The following is an 8,469-nucleotide window of genomic DNA, read 5'->3' as shown; positions in this document are numbered from 1 at the left end:
ATTGTTTTACATATGAGTATCTGTGTGCTAGCTACAGTTTTACACCATGTGTTTTATTACTTAATGAAATAAACTAACACAAAATCTCATGTTTATAAAGAGCGGCTACAGGTTACCAAGACACTTTTGCCTCACGCAGCTCTCTAGAAATGAAAATCCAATTCTCAAACGACATTTTCATCAGCAGCGTACGTATGCTTCATGTTTGACATGTTCCCATGGAGACCAGCACAGTTCTCTGGCAAAGTTCCGCCTACCTGTCCGCAGTTCCTACTGCGATTGGTAGGCAAACTTTTGACAGGCGTGTTCTGAATTATCATTGGCTCGCTGCACTGTTTGTCAGTCTGTGAGCAGGATGTGTACCGGGTGGGTGAGGCGGGAGAGAGTGGCGGGCGGCGGAGCGGGCGTTTAGAAATGATGAACAAGTAACAGCGCAGAGATTTCTGTCTTTATTTTCTGCAGTAACTAAATAAATACTTGAAGTCAAACGTCTACATCATTAAGAAGAGGAAATCAGCGTGAAACAGTCATCAAATCACGAGACACTGCCCGGGTGAAATGAAGCACTGCCTGTGTTACTGTGCAACAGGTAGATGAATTAACTTATAAAATCATTTGCTTATTCCGTCTCATAAACACTCAGACATGAAACATACGATGGTTTGGTTAGAATCTGTAGCACACATCTTCTTTATAAACATAATCAAAGTCTGTCTAATATTCTAGCATGCATGCAATAGCCTACATGTGCTACTAGTGTTTGTGCTTACTAAACACGTTTTGAAGCCAAAGTGTATTGAGTCGAGAGAATAATTTGTAACACCTTTAAAAGGCTTTAACATGTTTTCCCTTGAATAATAAGAGTAATTTGTAAAGTTTTTAAATAAGCAGTGTTAATTGCTTGTTTATTCAATGTGTTGTGTAATTGCAATTATCACATTCAAGAAGAGCTGCAAGTGAAGCATAGCTCACAGAGTTTATTTTATTACTGAGACTGCCGGGATGTTTCCATTAGCTGTAGATTTTCTTTTATAATACTGAATTACTGCTAATCAGATTGCTGGAGTTTGTTAATGCAATTGGTGTCAGATTTACAATCTTCTCATTACCTTATTAAGCAGATAAATGTTATTGATATCTAATATTGAATGAATTTCCCTCTCGATCATGTTGGCTTGCAGGATGGCGTCTACCTTAACTTTCTGGTCCAGAAATGAACATGAGGCGGCGAATATAAAATAACACTTAAGTTTACAATAAGGCTGTTTATGTCTAGGTCTATATGCCAAAATAATTTAAACATTATAATATTAAATAATTAAATAATTTATAATATTTATATATATGCCACATCAGCAATACAAAAAAGTATAATTAAAATGAACAAAGTTTAACAGCTAGAACCTTGTTGTAAAATGTTAGAAAATAAACATATCACTGTTAAACAATATTGTTGGTTTAACTTAAAAAAGTAAGTAACCTGGTTGCCTTAAAATTTTAAGTTCATTCAAATGGAAAAAGTGAGTTAATACAATGGAGGAGAATGATTTAATCATCAGAAACTCAAAATTATATGTTATCTGAACTAAATAAATTATTTAAGTTGATTTGACAAAAGAAAAAATGTTGTGATCACTAATCATGAAAATATTTCTTTTTTACAGTGTGGGATTGTAAATGTAAAAAAAGGGTGTGTTGATTAAATGTTTTAGAAGTGTTTTTATAATTGAGATGCTATATCTAATGTCATATTTAATAGCAATAAATGTACCACAAAAAAAACAAACATTTTAAACCATATTTACTAGGTAAATCTGACAAACAGGTTGTATTTATTTAAAATGTGACGAAAACCTAGGCCATTTTATGTGACATGCATCATTTTTTTCCCGCCGTCCTATATAAATGAAGCACATCCTGTCTGATTCCACAGAGATATGAGTGTTACACTGTATTTTGATAATCAGTCATGGTTCATCTGGTGTAGATGTTCTCCGTGACATTTGTTTTCTCTGCAATGATTTTGTTTTTTGGTGCATTTCTTTACTAATACGAACCAGGTTGCGTCAGCACAGACAGAGATCAGGCTTTTTGTCACAGATGATGAAAACGGCAAGGTCTATCCCTCAGACTTTTTTAAGCCATATATTCTCTCTATGATGTACTTTTTTTTCTCTCTCTCGAAATCTTCCTTTTTTCATGAAAGAGTCGCCTGGTTTTCTCATTAATTACAGCTGTGGAAGATACAACTAGCTATTGTGATCAGAGGCAGCCAGACCTCAGTAAGTTTTGCAGCACATTGCCTAATTAGAACTGGTTACATGTGGAAAACAAAGGCAAAGTACTCTTGGGGATTGTGATATGTTATTAAAACCGTTTATTGCGGGGGCGACTGGCTTTTAGGACAATGAGGGGGCCTATTGGAGATCTGAGCAGCTTTAGCTGTCAACTGAGGCTGTGGTTCACTTTCTTTTCTTTACTGCTGCTCGAGGGAATTTTTAGTTTGTGTGCCACAGAGCTTTGTACTTCTGACCTTCATGTTGAATTTGTCTGCGCAGATGACCAGCCCCATAAGGAGACAATGGATAATCCAGACCAGACGAATGGTATTCTATAATGCATGTACTTTTGAAGGAAACTATCTGCTCCTCCTGGTTTATTTTATGTACTGCAACTGTTAAGGCAAGATTAGCAAAAATAGGGCCTTTAAAATTGCTGTTGTTAAGTACTCAGTTTTAATGACTGACAAAGTGTGATTCAAGGGGCTCAAAGATGGGGATGGGAACATTATACCAGTTTCAGACTAGACGATAACAGCCCGATTTTGGCACAATCCGCTTGACGTATGTGTTGTGGTGATTCGTAAATGATAATGGGCGTCGGGTAGCAATAATTTATCTTTTTATCTCGTATAGACCTCATGCCGATGTGCAAGAGAAACAAACGCGCAGCCATCTTTAGAATATTGTCTTTGAACTTCTGTTTTTTTTCTGTACACTGTAAAACAAACTTATGATTTTAACGGTAAAAGACTGGCTAATTGGTTAACAGAAAGTTGCCGTACTATATACGGAAAATAACTGATAGATCTCATGGTACATTTAATGTAATTTTACTGTAAAATACCATTAAATTTACAGTTTTTGAAATTGAAAAAGAACAACTCATAGTATAATTTTACAGTGAAAAACCGTAAATTGACATTCCCTTAATTCCAGATATCAATACTTCAATAGGTTTGTACATTAACATTATATCAGATAATGAAATACAGTTTATTACTGTAAATTTTAAGTTAAGTCAGTAAAACCAATAACGTTGCTACCGTATTTTTGACGGTAAAGTTCTGACAACCACAGCTGGCGTTTTTTTTACCATAAAAATTACAGTTTTTATTTTTTGCAGTACGGCATCACTCTCAAAGAGTAATTGGCCGTTGAAGTGGATTTATTCATTGTAGAGCATTGTAATGTTTAACAAATGTCAGTAGACTGGGAAGATTTTAAACCCTATATATACGTTAAATAACTGTAATAGATCTCATGGTACATTTAATGTAATTTTATTGTAAAATACCGTTAAATTTACTGTTTTTGAAATTGAAAAAGAACAACTCATTGTATAATTTACAGTGAAAAACCATAAATTGACATTCCCATTATTCCAGATCAATACTTCAATAGGTTGGTAAATTAATTAACATTACATCAGATAATGAAATACGGTTTATTACATCTAAATTTTAAGTTAAGTCTGTAAAACCAATAAAGTTGCTACCGTATTTTTGACGGTAAAGTTCTGACAACCACAGCTGCCGTTTTTTTTTACCATAAAAATTACAGTTTTTATTTTTTGCAGTACGGCATCGCTCTCAAAGAGTAATTGGCCATTGAAGTGGATTTATTCATTGTAGAGCATTGTAATGTTTAACAAATGTCAGACTGGGAAGATTTTAAACCGAGGAGCTCATTCATAAATCCGTAAGATCTTACCTCCATCTTTTAAACAGCTTGTGAGTCGCAAGTAACAAAACGAGTGGCTTACTGCACTTAAACGGTCAAAATAATGTCAAAATGGCCTTCTTGGCGAGCATTCGGTTAAACAATCAATTTTGGAACATAAAGTTGAGAGAAAACGCATTTTGCGTAACATATTATTTTGGATCTGTGCATAAGCTCTTAAGTGATAGCAGCCTAATAAACCTGCTGCCGTCTGTTAATAAAAGAACAAAAGTAGAAGAAAATCACTCTCTGTTCTTGACTGAATAACTTGTGTAACTTTAATCAGGATAAGCATGAAAAAATGCAGAATGAAAGCATGAAAGCATGAAAAAAGAATGAATTTCTAAAAAAAATCCAAAATGCATGCAAATAAACTTAACAACAACTGATGAAAAGAAGTCCTTATTCCTAGTGAAAAGTATGCACTGTTTTAGATCTGGCTGTCAAGCCATAAGATGAAAGTTGCACATTTTTATAATCTGTTTCTATATTTTATACTCCATGTACCTTTTTAATAATTTTTATAGTGCCTATTTATAGTCAGCATTTGAAAGCGTGTGCGAACCCAGGTGCTCGGCATACATGCGTACTAGAAAGATGAATCCTTGTCCAGTTTCTGTGCTTTTTCACTCCAAAAGTTACAATAAAAATGTCTTTGTACTCTTTTTAAAAAGAGTTGCTGCTTGCCGGTATGTTTTAATTTCTCACGCAAGTGCTCCACTACCTTTTCTTTTTTTTTGGCTATGTGACCATGCAAAACGTTACATTTGTGTTGGCTAAATTACTTTAAGGCCACTGTATCAAAATGGCTTTACTTGTGCTGCTGTTCATGTCTGAAGACTGAGTCTGATATGAACGGCTGGAAATCTGATATTTTGAGGTACTTTGAAACTTTATTGCGACAGTGCTCGACTGCTAAAAGGTATTGTACCATAATAAAAGCCTGACAGTTTGATCTGTATTTTTAATAGAATTAAGTTTCTTTACATCAAAAAGCTTTTTGGGTTATATTTTCTCACTTTTCCATTAAGTGTCCTTGCATTGAATATCTTTCAGATGCCCTTTTTTATCGGCGCATACCAGTCAGAGAGGAAAAGGGTACTTGCAACGACATGAAGAGAGTAATTTCTTTACCCGCCCTTGCTCTCAGCTCATGTAAATGTATTACTAATTCATTGGGTTCCTTCTCAGCATTAAAAGAGGAGCTGTTTTTTTTTTTTTTTAGATGATTCTGGCCGCTGATGACTGATGAATGCGGGTGGGGTCATGTCACAAGTTCAGGGCTGCTGCTAAGGATTGTGGGAGAGGATAATGTGCACCTAGTTTTGATGAAACATGATGAAAATTTCAGAGAGTAAAGGGCCCCAAAGTGTCTTCCAGCTTCAGGAAATAATAAATGTCAATTCCATGCTTTAAGGAGCGCTGGAGGTTTGAGGAAGACTTTATTTTAAGAATGTAGATTAGATTTTAGCTGTATTCTTGGAAGCGTCAGAGAGTATTTTTAACAAGAATGAAAGAAGTGCATGATTTTTGACATCCTAATTGTTAAAGATTTCCCTTGATCCCTTGTAATTATGATTATACATTTCAATTATTAGAATTTACATTAGAAAACCATTCTATGTTGGATTTTGATTATCCAATCCTATGTTAGTCAAATGAAACTATTACTGAAAAGCGAAAAATTGTGTATTATTTTCATTTTTTCAGCATCAACTATGGTTAGGCTAGTTGCCTAAATAACTTGATGACTAATTGGACTCAAAGATATTGTTCACCCAAAAAGGAAAATTCTGTCATTAATAAAAAAAAATTTCTGTGCTCAACATTTGCTTTTGTCAAACACATCTACTGTGTGTAGTGACCATTTTCAATGCAATACTACAAATAATGGGGAGTACTTTCAAGCCTCCCCAAAGATGAATATCATAAAAGTCTTGCGTTCCAAAAATGAAAAAAATACATCATCACCGCTTACAGTAGTGGGTACTTTGACTCAAGCTGATTTTTTTTTTTTTAATGTTTTTTCTTACAATGCTTACCGGTAATTCAACTTTTAAATAGAATATAACTTTTTGGTACTTCAGGAGTAGACATGAATTGAATGCAAGTGCTCACACTTTATTCTTCATAGCTATTGTACAAAACCTTTCTCAAATAATGTGTTTGTTTTAAACTATGAAGAACAGTGCTGTTTAAAATTAGTTTCTGGTTGTCAAATATTTGAGCATGTTCATAGTTAATGAATCACATCTTTGGTTACTCTACTAGGAAACCCATGTAAACTTGACAAAATCTTTCATATGTTTGCAGATGCCACTTTTACTATAATATTTTGATTCTCAAATACACTGCCATTTAGACAACTGCTGAATATTGATATTTAGAGGGCCACTGTTTTTGTAATCTTTCTCATTTTGTACCAGGTTTGGAGTTTACAATATGTGTGAAATGTTGTTTTGACAGATAGTCTGTAGTTTCACTGTACACAAAAGTCTACGGCATAAAGAGAATCCATTTTCTCTGTACATCTGAAGTTCAACGTGGACCGAGTCAACTCACATTTTCTCCGAACTCTACATCTGCCCTTCCCAAACCTCTGTGGCATCGGCCCTGTTGTAAAAAGAGAAGCCACCACGACCCAGCCAGTCACATTAAATGGCATTCTGCTGTTTACAAGTAGCAGTTTACTTGCTATTACGCTTGTGTAAACAAGAGTGAGCGCGGATCATTGTAAAAACAGGGTCTGAGTGGCTGGGCTTTTATAGGGCATATTCTCTTCCCTTCTCTGACACCGAGAAAGCTTTATATAGACTTCTCCGATAAATAGTGTTTGTCCTCCCCGGCGTATTGTGGGAAGACACGGGCGGGCAAGTGTATGGAATCTCTGATACGTCAAAGGACAGGTATGATTTAGTAGACGTGTAGGAACCCGCACGGACAAATGAGCCTATAGCCACAATTTACAGAGACAGGTCGGGCTTTGTCTTGGCGACGTACAAGTGGTGTTGAGATGGTCTAAGAAGCAATTCATCTATTTTGAAAGGGTGCTCCCTGAAGTAGGCCTATGGCTTAATACCTTGACAAGCGCTTTAAAGACGCGCCTCTTTGTCAGTCTCGGCAAACGTCTCTACGTTCGTGCTTGCGTGCGGCGCACTATGGGAGCTGTGGGGGTATTAGGAGAAGGGAAAGATGAAGAGATGTCTGTCTGTGGTCTGCTTGACGTTACAGACCGCATGCGCTCGCTGATACTTGATCTGATGTTAATGTGCCGCTCTGTGAGAGAGAGCTCAAGAGAGGGAGAGAGCGAGTAACGGAGGGGGAGATGGGCAGATAATCCCGTCTGCCTGATGAGATTGAAGGCTCGGATTGATTGATCGCCTAATCATAGGAGGAAATGGGCCTGAAAATGAATGGGACTCTGCCCTTGGCTTGCCGGGGAGCCGGGCGGCTGGATCGCTGGGGATGTTAGCTGCAACTCTACATGGCCTTAATGTGCACGGGACCTGATTTCATTTGCGTCTGATATACAGTTATACGATCCCCACTAAATGATCAAATATAAAAAGCAAGAGGGGGAGCCAGGCAAAGGGTGTAAATCAAGCTTTATTGCTGGAATATTACTTTTTCATGCCATCTGAAATTGATGCTCGCCGAAAGGTGAACGAATGAAAATCCAATACGAATTAGCACAAGTGGAAGCGGCAAAGAGAGAAAGGGAAGCTAAAAGAAAGAGGATACGAAATACTAGTTAAGGGCGCCAGCGGATTATATTTTTTCCTCTTGATTAGGTTCGCGTTATCAGCCGGGTGCCTCGCAGATTTGTTTTGAGAAATTTCCTCGCAACTGGGAGGCAGGATTACGAGGAGATCTTGTGCCGTCGTGAGATAACGGGTGGTGCTCTCTCACTTTCAAACGTACCGGAGATTTCAGCTGCTTGTAACCCAGAGCTATTCTCCACCTTAGTGAGGTAAACTTCCTCTCAGAGGGATCTCTGCTGGTGGGCTCTGCTTTGCATGAAACCCATCCCTCGGTGGTGTTTGTAAATGAGACAGGCCTGTCACATCCACTCGGTCTGTGAATCTGGCTGGTGGAGGTGCACGTTGGACGCGAGTTTAGTCCCTACTTGCACCGTGCATTTATCTCTATTTCCACCTGAAGCCCGACAGACCAGCAACGATACCGACGTGTCCGTCCATAGCAAATTGTAATCTTCAGCCCAAAAGACAGCAGCCCTTTTGTGATTGGAGCGCGAGCGTAACGAGGGTAAATTTAGCGCTTAGCTGCCATTTGTAAGTGGAGGTGCCATGGCAGATCAGGGGTGGTATGTGACTAATGAGATGATGTGTGTTATCACCAGCAGTCTCGTAAACAGGGAGGTCATTTGGTGTGCCAGTCCTCGTTGTGGATATGTGAATCTTATTTGACAGAACGATGACCCAAACCGCCCCTCCTGGCTTGTCCCATT

General features: G+C 37.5%; 1 protein-coding gene across 1 annotated transcript in view; it reads left to right on the top strand.

Moving 5' to 3' along the window:
• The first annotated feature begins 399 nt into the window (after positions 1 to 399).
• The window catches only part of pmfbp1 (polyamine modulated factor 1 binding protein 1), a 300,111-nt gene continuing 292,041 nt past the window's right edge, over positions 400 to 8,469 (top strand). The window contains exon 1 of the mRNA XM_089119591.1: positions 400 to 589. The gene's annotated coding sequence lies outside the window, so the exon portion shown is untranslated. The remainder of the gene's footprint in view (positions 590 to 8,469) is intronic.

Source organism: Pimephales promelas, chromosome 1 (genome assembly GCF_988280905.1).
Source record: "Pimephales promelas chromosome 1, fPimPro1.hap1.1, whole genome shotgun sequence".
Taxonomy (NCBI): Eukaryota; Metazoa; Chordata; class Actinopteri; order Cypriniformes; family Leuciscidae; genus Pimephales; species Pimephales promelas.
Note: the sequence above shows the minus strand (reverse complement) of the source record. Positions and strands in the feature narration are given on the sequence as shown.